Source organism: Xyrauchen texanus, chromosome 21, assembly GCF_025860055.1.
Source record: "Xyrauchen texanus isolate HMW12.3.18 chromosome 21, RBS_HiC_50CHRs, whole genome shotgun sequence".
NCBI classification, from domain to species: domain Eukaryota; kingdom Metazoa; phylum Chordata; class Actinopteri; order Cypriniformes; family Catostomidae; genus Xyrauchen; species Xyrauchen texanus.
In genome coordinates this window covers 32065261-32077360 of record NC_068296.1, presented here as the reverse complement: position 1 = coordinate 32077360, position 12100 = coordinate 32065261, and the positions used below count along the sequence as shown (strand labels likewise).

Sequence of the window (12100 nt, the reverse complement as noted above, 5' to 3'; positions counted from 1 at the left end):
TTGATTTGAGGAATTATTTAAAAAAATTACTTGTAGAGATCACAATGATACAAGACATGGGTAAGATGATTCGTAAAGCCGGTTAACCGGTCTGATATTTTTTAATCCACTGATGTGTGGTTGAATATTCCAGGTTCAATACAAGAGACAAGTCTAAATGAATTTGTGGTAATCAAGATTATGCCACAAATGCTGTCGACTAAGCTTAACTTGTATTGAACCCAGTATTCCTTGAAGGATCAGAGTTTTCCAGAGGGCTGTGTAATAGTCACTGATAATCTTTCCTTCCGCTGAAGTGATCAAACCTCATTCTCCTTTATACATATTCCTACTATTTTGTTGCATTCAGTTCCAACACACAATAATGTCAGTGACAATAAATGTGCACTGCGTGTCGCAGATATATATGATTTGTCAGAGCTTAGGCAGAGGAGATAATTTATCAGTGGCTTCAGAAAACTTGTGATTTTTGTTTTTTGGAGCTTAACAATCATGCTTTGTCGTTGAATTTTTCTTTGTATTCCTCAAAAAAACAAAAGCATATAGGTTGATGAGGGTGAGTGAATAACATTATTAAAATGTGTGGGTGGTGAACAGGTTTAGCTAGATTGCAGTATAGGAGCAGATGGCAATGTACATTGCAGTGACTGTGCTTTGAAACATAGCCCGAGGGGAGCTGACGATATAAAATCAGTTGTTGATTGTCTTTCAATGATCTGTGATGACAGTTTTTAATTGTTATCTGTTATTATGATCTATTTTTATTTATATAATGCTATGTAATAGTTTCACACCTACTAAACAATCCTTGTATAGAAAAATAAATACAAAAATTCACTTAAGCACTTTAGGTTTAAGCATCCGTCTCAAGGTTCGATGTGTTGTGCATTCTGAGATGTTATTCTGTTCACTACAATTATACAGAGTGGTTATCTGAGTAACCGTAGACTTTGTCAGTTCTAAACAGTCTGGCCATTCTCCATTGACCACTCTCATCAACAAGGCCTTTCCATCAGCAGAACTGCTGCTCACTGGATGTTTTTTGTTTTGGCCCCATTCTGAGTAAACTCTAGAGACTGTTGTGTGATAATCACAGGAGATCAACAGTTACAGAAATACTCAAGCCATCCCGTCTGGCACCAACAATCATGCCATGGTCCAAATCACTGAGATCACATTTTTTCCCCCATTCTGATGATTATATGTATTGCACAGCAGCCAAATGATTGGCTGATTAGAAAGTTGCATAAGTAGGTGTACAGGTGTTCCTAAAGTGCTGAATGATTGTGTACGAGTTATTGTGCTTGTTACTGTATATCTGGAAAAAGCAACTTAACCCAATTAAATGGGGTTTTTGTGGTCTAAACCTGTTTGTGTGCACAACCGTTAAAGCATGCATTTAAACTGCACTCTCAAATATGAGGAAGCTGTGGTGGTCCAACCGTTGACTAAAGTGACACCAATGAACACGCTGATTGTTACAGCCTACGTTCTTCACTTTCGTTCTCCATCTAAAATCTAGAGCTTGTTCTGGTATTTTATGCTTTTGGTTCCTCAACACATTCACTTCCTTCTAGGAACACAAAAGGAAAAGTTAGGCAGAATTTAAACCTCTCACCCTACATATTCTTTCCATAAAATGAAAATGAATGGTGACAGACCAACAATTTTTTTTTTTTGCCTAACAACATGGTAACACCATAAAAGTACTATATACGTAGTCCATATGTCCTGTGTGCCTTTAAAGACCTTTAAAGTTTCTAAAGAAAGATTTGGAACAACATGAGAGTGAGTAAATAATGACATTCATTCACATCGATTCCTTGAAGCACTAAAGCAATTCAGCCTGCATAACTTCATTTACTGGATGAACTGTACAAACTGGAATGAAATAGAACACAGATTTCAAAAGAACAACTGTCCTTGCTTGAGCTCATTATCGAGATAGCTGTACACAGTAAGTTCAATAATTTACAGTAACAATGTCTTAAAACTTTATTGTTCTAATAAGTCACTGTTAAATTATACAAAAAATTATTCCAGTCCTCTAATTTTATTGGACAAGCGGCATTCGAAGAGTGCTGATATTTTGTATGAGAGCACTGAGATAATTCACTGTGTGTATCACTTCGCTCGTCTGATCTGCGTTATTTCCCGAGACGCAACACTTGATACTGCTTTGGCTTCTTTTGGAACAATTTTTATTAATGGAGCAAAAATGAACAAAACTGTCCATTTTATGTCTATAATAAAACTTCCTAGTAATGAACATGTAAAACACTAGTGTGGTCATGTCTCCTTACTAGTGTTATTACTAGTTTACTTACAGAATTAACTGAAAAAGAGTAAGCAGTATTACATGAGCAAGAAGGGTGTGGTTTCATCCATCAGCACAGGTGTGATTCAGCTGTAGGCATGTATCATTCTCAGTTATATCAATGATTCACTCACAACAGAAAAGATGCCCAATTGTCGCCACCTACTAGAATAAATATGCAATGTTGAGTACATGGAAAAATGATGGATTTTTCATTTTTTTATTTCCAGTACTGGTAGTAAATGATATATTTTTTTCTAGTTATGCTCTATGCAACTCTAAACTATTTCATTGGTTAAGAATTGCTCGTCGTGAGTGCAATCTGTATGAAATAGAAGAAATCTGACATTTTAGGAACCCAGGTGTATATAGTGTTCACTGTCTTATATTTGATGGTTTGTTAATATGTTGCTTAGATCATCTGTTTTGTTGTGGTTTCAATAGTCATCCAGTTTTACACTGTCACAACACTGGTGTTGGTTAAACAGCATTCTGCAGATTTTTATCTGGCAAACATTTGTCTGCCTACAAAGTGTCTTGAACAGTAAATATGTCATCAACCGACCTATCCTCAAATTATCTAGATATTTTTTGTTGTACCCAGCCATCATTCACTGGCATCTTTTCCCTTAAAATGAAAGCAAAGATTGACTGAGACTAACATTCAATACAGATAGGTTTCGATTTTAGAAAAATGCTTCCTGATGTGTAAGCAAAATTGTGTGCGTGTGGGGGGTGTTGGGGGGGGTTGGTGGTTTACGAGGAAATGGTTTTAAAAAAGTTTTGTTTTTTTTATGTTAAAATGCAGAACGTTTTTGTGAGGTTTAGGGTTAGGGGATAAAATCTATAGTTTGTACATTATAGAAATAATTATGTATATGGAGAGTGCTCATAAGGATAACCACACCAGTATGTATGTGTGTGTGTGTGTGAGAGAGAGAGAGAGAGAGAGAGAGAGAGAGAGAGAGAGAGAGAGAGAGAGAGAGAGAGAGAGAGAGAGAGAGACCTTGTGGCCAACTCTCACAAAAAGTTACAGAGCCTCTTCATGACAACCTGTATGTATTTCCACAACATCTCCATCATGGTTGGGAGAAACAAAGCTTTCTGAAGCATTGAAATGAGTCACACTGAGGACAGCTGCGGGTGACAGACAAGTTATGCTGCAAAGTTGTGCTGAAGAGAACAGAACACATACTGGAACTAGAAACTAGTTTCCCCAGACCCGTGTGACCTTAAATATCTCAAAATGAGCCAGCTTATCAGAGATATGCCTGCGGGAAGTCACTTCCCTTATGGGAAAGGCGGTGAAAGATATCAATAACTGAACAAAGTTCATTCTGATGTTAATGGATAACTCTCCATGAAGATCAGTTTGACTGTCCTTCATACAGATTTACAGTTAGGTTTACTTTCTGTGAAGAAAAAGTCTAGTTAGGTGTTGGCTATATTATCTTTAGAAAATAGTTTTTGTAATTAATCAATTTATTCGCTGCAAAATATATAACCAAGCATAACAATATGAGTGAATCGATGAATTGTAAAAATGTGCATTTCAGATTTTTTGGTTTTTGCCATGTCCCTCAAAGTGTAGCTTGAACTCTATGTACACAGGGCCAAAGATTATTAAAAAAAAAAAAAAAAAACATTACCAATATGATACAGATAGCGGATCAATTGTTCAATGCTGATCTTTGAAAGGACAAAGTGTTAAAAATGTCCCATTGCGCATTTCAACAATTTGCATAGATGCTTTCATCAGGGTCATTCTCATCCAATGTGCACATGTCCTTTTCTCCACATGGCCTTGATTGAAGTTGCCGGGTTTCTGCTGCCCTTACAGAAACATTGATGTAAATATTCAGATTTTCATTCATGTTCTGAAATGCATTGAAAAATGAGCAGAGAACTAGTGTTTGATCTGTTAGCTTTAAACAGTTCAAATTATTTTCACAGTTGTCTGAAATATGGTAACAACCCAGTAGTGGGCACTAAACAACAGCAAAGGCATGAAACGTTTCTAAAAAACAACAACAACAATGATATTGGCTACATACCATATGGTAACACTTAAAGGGATATTTCCACTCTAAAAATTAAAATTCTCTCATCATATACTCACCCTCATGCCATCCCAGATGTGTATGACTTTCTTTCTCTGTTCAACACAAACAAATATTTTTAGAAGAATATTTCAGCTCTGTAGGTTCATACAATGCAAATGAAAGGTGAAAAAAACTTTGAAGCTCCAACAAGCACATAATGGCAGTATAAGAGTAATCCATAAGTCTCCAGTGGTTAAATCTCTATCCTCAGAAGAGATATGATAGGTGTGGGTGAGAAACAGAATTCTTAAGTCATTTTTACTATACATTCTCCTTCCTTCCCAGTAGGTGACAATATGCACAAAGAATGTGAATTGCCAAAAACAAAAGAAGAACAAAGTGAAAGTGGAGATTGACAGTAAAAAAGGACTGAAATATCCCACATCTACAGTGCATTCAGAATGTACTCAGATCATTCATTTCTTTCACATTTTGCTTTTGCAGCCAGGTACGGATTATGACTTGCAAAGGCCCTGGGCAGAGGCGGCGTCAGGCAGCAAATCAGGCTTTGGGGATTTTTCCGAAAGAAGTCAGTGGGTAAGAATTCACATTTCTTTTTGTCCTTAAAGTCTGAATATCATCATCTGGCTGGCTTTCACCCACAGTGGGCTAGTTATTACCATAGGCTACGTTAGCATTTGAAGATAAACAACGGCTACACATTTCGAGATAAGTGTGCCCATTTCTAGAAAAGTGTAGGCTACATAACCTTGCTATTGTTCAAGCTGTAAGTAGCCTGAAACACTAGTTTTATCCCACTGCACTGAATACTTTCCTTGTTTATCAGGTGTCGTTTTCTCTAAGGATAACCTTAGATAAAGTTAATAAGTTAATGCTTATTGCATTAACATAAAATGTATGTGTGACTTGTTTTGTGATATTAGTTTGTAGGAAATATACTTTGATTTGATTAAATAGTTTTGTAGAGTGTAGCAAAGATGAGCAACAGACTGAGGAGCAGCAGCTGTGCCAGAATCAGGAAACTGGTAACAATTAATAAGTCACTTTACTTTAGAGAAAGTTAAAAGTGAAACATTGTTTATCTCAATGATCCTAATGAAAGGATTTTGACAGATGAATTATTCTCATAGAGATGATGAGAATTATATACAGTTCGATGCCATAGTGTGTCAATGAACTTAGACAAAATCATTCATGTATTGCTTTAACTTAGGATCTTATACATGATTTTGACTATTTATGTCAAAAAATATAAATTATTTATATTCAATATTTTTTTTCCCTCGCTTTACTCACTATAATATAACTCTTTTGTGATGACTTTATGTTAATGTACATGAAAATTCAAGAATCATGATAGATCTTAGCGCAATCCCACTGATCTGCTCTTTCCAATACATTTTCTTCAATGGTATTGGTCTACAATTTGAAATATGTATGTCAAATCACCAAGCTAGATCGCGCAGGCTTAAAGCCCAGGGCAGTCACGGCACTGGCTCCATTGGCTCGGTCGGTAGTCCATCCCTGGTTGCAGCCTTATGCTAAAATGCTTTAAATACATTTTTTCACATCAATCTACACTCCATTCCCCATAATTACAAAGAAAAATTTGTGATAGCTTTGCAAATGTATTAAAAAGAAAAAAAACTGAAATATGACATTGACATAAGTATTTAGACCCTATGACACTTTATATTTAGCTCAAGTGCATCCTATTTCTCTAGATCATCTTTGAGATGATTCTACACTTTGATTGGAGTCCACCTGTGCCAAATTCAATTGATTGAACATGATTTGGAAAGGTACACAACTGTCTATATAAAAGGTCTCACAGCTGAAAATGCATATCAGAGAAAAAACAAACCATGAGGTCAAAGGAACTTCCTGCAGAGCTCAGAGACAGGATTGTGTCGAGGCACAGATCTGGGGAAGGCTACAAAATAATTTCAGCTGCATTGAGGGTTCCCAACAGCACATTGGCCTCCGTAATTCTTAAATGGAAGTTTGGAAAAACCAGGACTCTTCCTAGAGCTGACCGCCTGTCCAAACTGAGCAATTGGGGTAAAAGGGCCTTTGTAAGAGAGGCGAACAAGAACCCTGGAACCGACATTTCTGTGGTGAAAACACCATGAACAGATCCAGCTTGTGCACCCTCTCCTGAGCCAGCACCCTGTCTGTAGAAAATGGCAAGAAGACTACAAGAATGAGAAGTTTGATGCAAAACATGTTTGGTTAATATCTCTGTGGGCAGGGCCGGGCTGGAACAACGCACGCCCGGTCCCCAATCAGTGTGATGGTACGCGACAGGGATAAAGGCGGCCAGGACGATGGTTCGAGAGAGAATGACAGGCAGCTGCTCTGTGTGTTTATGTTTGTGTGTTTTGGTTCAGTTTTATATTAAAACTATTATTTATATTGTCTGATGCAGATTCACTTCACGTCTCCTAACTGGCTCATATTACACACAAAAATGATCTTTTGCCACCACCTGCTGGCTAACAAATGTAATGTCAAAAACAAAAGACAAACAGTAGCTCTTAACACATCTGCACTGCTCTTACACTTTAGTTTAGAATGACACAAACACGAGCGGAGTGATACACAAACAGTGAAGCTTCGGCATGCTGATGGTGTCAGACCATCAGTGCTCATGGAACATCTCTCATCCAATCAGATTTGAGGACCGGAACTAACTGTTGGTATATATATATATACACCTCACAAACTTCAGTTCAGTGAGAAGTTCTTCCTCAGATGCACTCATGGTAGAAACCAACAACCCTTAGTAAAAGTCACAAATAAGAATGCAATTCTTATTGGAGCTTGTGGTTTTGGAAAGTGTTTCCAATTATTGTGGTCTGTGCCAACTAATATTGCCTATTTCCAACCTCAAAACATTCCAGTCAATCATACGCCAAGGTGGAATGTACTCACTATATGGTGCCATGACTCTACCGGAACATTGTGTGTTCTTGTGCCAGTTATGGCAAAAATATAAAAGTTACGAATGCAAAATGCTTATTTATGCAAGTGGCTAGAGACATTCCTATATTTTATACTTTTGCTTGATATTATACAAGCATAATCATGTATCCACAACCTTTGAATTAGAATATAATCATAAACTTCACATTCATGAAACCAGCTTATATGACATTATCATTGTATTAAGACTCATGGTATTCCTTGTATGTCCATCCTTGTATGGTATACATGTTAAATAAAATATGTTATTCCTTCTACAAATCATCTGATTTATTGAAGTCATTTTCCATCTGCTGGATCTCACTGCATCACTTAAATTTGTGGGACCCACCCATTGACGTGAGCCATTTAACGCCACATCAACAGAAAGCTAAACGAAGTGGGAGGAGTGTCACTTGGATGCTTCAAGGTTCTACAGCCAAGTATCACTTTAACTGACATTATGCCTGTTGTCCGCATGTACACTTCAGTTCCTAAGCCACTGTATCAGGAAATTAAGGATTTATTATTGCATGACATGTTTGCCCAAGGCTTGGTTGAGGAATCCCATTCTCAATACTCTTTGCCAATTGTAAGTGTCTGTAGATGGTAGCCCTAGATTATGTATTGACTATAGAGACCTCAATAGAAAGACACTGACTGACCATCAGCCTATCCCCAGGGTACAGGACATCCTGAAAAGCCTAGAAGGTAGCATATGGTTTTCCTTGTTAGATCAGGGAAAGGCGTAGCATCAAGGCTTTGGGTCCCCAGAGAGTAGGCCATTGAAATCATTGAGCACACTGTTGAGCTTATATGAATGGATTTGTATTCCCTGCTGCATTTCATGGAGGAATGTCTGGAAGGACTCCGAGTCGAAATATGTGTGCCCTACTTGGACAATATACTCGTTTCACAAAGTCATTTGATTACCATGTTGAAGCGGTAAGGAAAGTGCTACAACGATTACAAGCCCATGGAGTGAAGCTGAAACCACAGGAGTGTGAGCTGTTCAAGAATGAAGTTTGTTACCTGGGTAGAATAGTTTCAGCTGAATGGACCCTGCGGACACATTCTATGGAGCCAAATCAATCTCATTAATAATTCACATACAAAAAATTATTCACACATGCGTAGACGATTTCACATGCATGAAACCTAATTCACGTACACAAATATATAAAAAATATATATTCACAAAAAGCTATTCACATGTGCAAAATCAAAGTATGCATACGTAAAATACATTTTACAAACGCAAAACATACTTCATAGATATACAACTAGTCGCAAAAAGTTTCGAATGTTTAAAATGTACGAGTGTATCCATGAATCTGAATGTGCAAATCGTCATTCACGTGTGAATCCTCTCGGATTTGTGTGTGTGTGTGTGTGTGTGTGTGTGTGTGTGTGTTTGAGATTTTCCTGGCAGAGCTCTCTTCCCACGTGGGTCTGTCGTACTCTTTAGCCAATCAGATGCAAGCTTTACCAATCATATCATAAGCCACTGAGAGTGCATTCAAGGAGCACGATTCTGCGCAACTTTTGCGCAATATGGATTAATTAGAACGGAAATGAAGCCTTTACATCAGTAATCCAGCATGGCGAATGAAGAACGGGAAGCACGGGTAAGAGTTTAGTTTAGTTTAGTTTATTTCATAAAAGTCTGAGTTTACACATTTTAGCGTTTACACATTCAATCAAGACAGTTTTTCTAGTTAGAAAACGTCTCGGTTACGTACGTAACCTCGGTTCCCTGAGACGAAGGGAACGAGATATTGCGTTACTAACGCATATGGGGAGTGCCTTCACACACGACCTATTTGAACTCTCTCTACAATAACGGCAATATTCTAATATTGGCTATGGTGTTTGAGCCCCAACTGTTTTTGGCGCGAAACTGACCGCTCGTTTCGGCGCGAACTGACCACTATAAAACAGGTGCACACACACCATATCCTCAGAATTTCTGACTGAGAACAAGGAGCGCATTGCTCGTGCCTCAAGAACTCTGAGTCTTGTGGTGCGGCTAGTGTTCGCAATGTCTCGTTCCCTTCGTCTCAGGGAACCGAGGTTACGTACGAAACCGAGACGTTCCCTTATGACTTCAGTCCACTTGACATTGCATTACTAACGCATATGGGGAACAGAATCCCATCACGCCGCACTACATGACATGACTTCCTAAAGAAGAAACATGGCGGCGCAGTCTTATGGGACGACGACCGACATGAGTATGCCACAGTGAGTGATCCTCATGATGGCCTGGAGGAGAGCACTCATAATGAATATATGAGCTATAGCCATATAGTATGAATTACTCCTTATGAACCCGGCCAGGAAGGGAGTTTATTTATAATGAAGTGCTTGTGACTTATGGAATTATAACAGCCTGAATGCAGGCGGTTGTGTAAATGATGCAGAGCCCGTACTTAAAAAGGGGGCATAAGTATATATATATATATATATATATACACACTCACCTAAAGTATTATTAGGAACACCATACTAATACTGTGTTTGGCCCCCTTTCGCCTTCAGAACTGCCTTAATTCTACGTGGCATTGATTCAACAAGGTGCTGAAAGCATTCTTTAGAAATATTGGCCAATATTGATAGGATAGCATCTTGCAGTTGATGGAGATTTGTGGGATGCACATCCAGGGCACGAAGCTCCCGTTTCACCACATCCCAAAGATGCTCTATTGGGTTGAGATCTGGTGACTGTGGGGGCCATTTTAGTACAGTGAACTCATTGTCATGTTCAAGAAAGCAATTTGAAATGATTCGAGCTTTGTGACGTGGTGCATTATCCTGCTGGAAGTGTGGCCATAAAGGGATGGACATGGTCAGAAACAATGTTCAGGTAGGCCGTGGCATTTAAACGATGCCCAATTGGCACTAAGGGGCCTAAAGTGTGCCAAGAAAACATCCCCCACACCATTACACCACCACCACCAGCCTGCACAGTGGTAACAAGGCATGATGGATCCATGTTCTCATTCTGTTTACGCCAAATTCTGACTCTACCATCTGAATGTCTCAACAGAAATCGAGACTCATCAGACCAGGCAACATTTTTCCGGTCTTCAACTGTCCAATTTTGGTGAGCGCTTGCAAATTGTAGCCTCTTTTTCCTATTTGTAGTGGAGATGAGTGGTACCCGGTGGGGTCTTCTGCTGTTGTAGCCCATCCACCTCAAGGTTGTGCGTGTTGTGGCTTCACAAATGCTTTGCTGCATACCTCGGTTGTAACGAGTGGTTATTTCAGGCAAAGTTGCTCTTCTATCAGCTTGAATCAGTTGGCCCATTCTCCTCTGACCTCTAGCATCAACAAGGCATTTTCGCCCACAGGACTGCCGCATACTGGATGTTTTTCCCTTTTCACATCATTCTTTGTAAACCCTAGAAATGGTTGTGCGTGAAAATCCCAGTAACTGAGCAGATTGTGAAATACTCAGACCGGCCCGTCTGGCACCAACAACCATGCCACGCTCAAAATTGCTTAAATCACCTTTCTTTCCCATTCTGACATTCAGTTTGGAGTTCAGGAGATTGTCTTGACCAGGACCACACCCCTAAATGCATTGAAGCAACTGCCATGTGATTGGTTGATTAGATAATTGCATTAATGAGAAATTGAACAGGTGTTCCTAATAATCCTTTAGGTGAGTGTATATGGCCAATGAATAGCAAGTGTTCTAAACAGAGAGGACTTGTGAAGAAAGAGACATTACGTCTAGGTTGTAAAACCTTGCGAACGTGTTTTGTGAGGACCATCCTGCTGCAAAACATATGTCTTGTAAGGACACACCATTCGTCCATGCCCATGAAGAGGCCATGCCTCTAGTTGAGTGTGCTTTAACACCAATTGGGCAAGTCTGACCCTGCGATTCATAAGCCAGTGTAATTGCATCGACAATCCAGTGAGAAAGTCGTTGCTTGGAGATGGACATTCCTTTTGTGCATCCTCCATAGCATATAAAGAGCTGATCAGACAGTCTGAACTGGCAAGTACGCTCAACGTATGTATGTAGCGCCCGCACAGGGCATAACAAATGCAATGATTGTGCCTCATCCGAATTAAATGGGGGAGGGAAGAATGCCTGGAGGTGAACCACTTGCGCTTTGAAGGGTGTGGTCAGAACCTTGGGTACATAGCCTTTCCTGGGTTTGACAGTGGCTCTTGAAAGGCCAGGGCCAAACTCCAGACAAGAACTGTCGACTGATAGTGCATGTAGTTCACCGACCCGTTTTACTGAGGCCAGAGCCAGCAGTAGTGTGGTTTTAACGGAAAGCATGCGCAAATCAACAGAGTCCAAAGGCTCGAAAGGGGGCCCTGCGAGAGCTTTTAGGACTAAAGTTAGGTCCCAAGTCGGGATTGTAGCTGGCCGAGGCGGGTTTAATCGTCTTGCTCCTTTTAGGAACTTAATGATTAAATCATGCTTGCCTATAGAGGCGCCGGCTTCATGTGCGTGATACACAGCTATAGTTGCCACATACACTTTGAGCGTTGACGGGGTGAGTCCAGCGTCTAATCGCTCTTGAAGAAATATTAGAATTTCATGTTTCAGGGGCAGTTTACTGGGTCCTTACTACGTGAGAGACACCAGTCAGTGAAAACCTTCCATTTTAGTGCATAGAGGCGTCTAGTGGACGGTGCTCTGGCTTGTAAAATGGTGTTCATGACTGAACGCGTCAGTTCTGGCACGTGTAGTGCGCACCGTTCAGTGGCCACACATGCAGGTTCCACAGCT

At 39.6% G+C, this 12100-nt stretch overlaps 1 protein-coding gene across 1 annotated transcript in view; it reads left to right on the top strand.

The window, feature by feature from the left end:
* Window positions 1–4941: 4941 nt before the first annotated feature.
* Window positions 4942–12100, top strand: part of glb1l2 (galactosidase beta 1 like 2) — a 34270-nt gene continuing 27111 nt past the window's right edge. Inside the window, exons 1-2 of the mRNA XM_052151794.1 lie at window positions 4942–4956; window positions 8764–8972. The gene's annotated coding sequence lies outside the window, so the exon portion shown is untranslated. The remainder of the gene's footprint in view (window positions 4957–8763; window positions 8973–12100) is intronic.